A 1,510-nucleotide genomic window follows, 5' to 3' on the forward strand; every position below is an offset into this window, starting at 1 on the left:
ATGTCCAGGGTCTTTACTACCAGTGCCTCCATCCCTCGGTAATGCTTGTAATTAACTACAAAAAGCGCAACATGATATTTGAAATTTACAGCACAAACGAGTACATCGGATCATAGAGATATAAAGATAGAGTGTGTAAGTGACATAAGAATAGAAAGAGAACGCTGCCTATGTCTTTGTCTAATAATGCACGCACATTATATATTTGTGTAATAAATATATCATAAATACATCAACGAGCCACGTCAGTGTACATGCTTGATTTGGCAAGGACCGAAAGAGGACTCTATGCAGCGTTCCTATTCTAATATTTACACGGTAACATATGATTTATGTATTCTATCTTTCTCTATGATACAGAATAGATCTTGCATCATCGACGAGGTACAGAATAGACCTATGAACTTATGAAATACCGATCGTGTAAAAGATCAGTAGGTTGCTTTGCCTTCTACAATTTAGAGTAGTGAATTTAGGGATTAACTTGGGTTCAACTACCAAAATTGGTAAAGTCAATAGAAGTAAAAATATGGTAGAAGTAGAAATACTGCCAAAGGCATAGCATTGACGAAATACAGAGTAGACGTGACAGTCAATGTTTTTCGTGCCCCATGTTTTGGAGGTCATCTGACCCCTCATATCATTTTCGCATCGCATGCTATATTATCGATTCTATATAATACTGGTGGGGGTAAGACTTTTAGTGTCTAAACCACGATCATATGCATAGGTCTGAAACTCCAATGGAAGGGGTAATAAACTATTTAATGTCGGGAATAGTATTTTACAAATCGGCCACCATAAAACGCTACGATCGAGAAGTTAGGATTTTGTATTTAACGCCATCCTTTGGTGAAAGTATCGAAGGTAAAGAATATAAACTAAATTTCAACTTACTAAGTGGCTAAATTAAAGTACTTTTTATAATTTGTCACCATTTATCTAAAGTAAGTACATACGCATTATTTCATTTGGTACGGAAAAATGTTGTCTAAATAAGTACTAATTATGAATCTTTATCAAATATGTATCGTTCTCAACAAAAAAGTTTAACGAAATTAGAACTTGCAAATCAAATATGTACACATATAGTTAATACTTTTATATCTGATGCGTGTATTGGAAATTAAATTTGTTTTAGCTTTGTTTAATTTATTAAAAAATTCTGTAACTATCAACACTATCTATAATACATGTAAAAAATATCATGTTTAAGATATTCATGATCGAAATATTTCAATGTTTCAACTGACTTTACCAATTTTATTTGTTGAGTTAAGTATAATTCCAGCACCCATGACTGTAAATCGTAGAAGGTACAAGGAATACTCTGATTTTTTACACGATCAGTATTTCAGAAGATAGGGGACAAAGTGCTATAAGATGCGAAGTTTATGCTGTATGCTTGTCTATGATATGAATTAAACTTATCTATTTTTTCGATATGAAATTAGTTTTATATTTATTTGCAATAAATAGTTTGTGGACCAGTGAAAAAAATATATGTATA

Source organism: Bombus terrestris, chromosome 9 (genome assembly GCF_910591885.1).
Source record: "Bombus terrestris chromosome 9, iyBomTerr1.2, whole genome shotgun sequence".
Taxonomy (NCBI): Eukaryota; Metazoa; Arthropoda; class Insecta; order Hymenoptera; family Apidae; genus Bombus; species Bombus terrestris.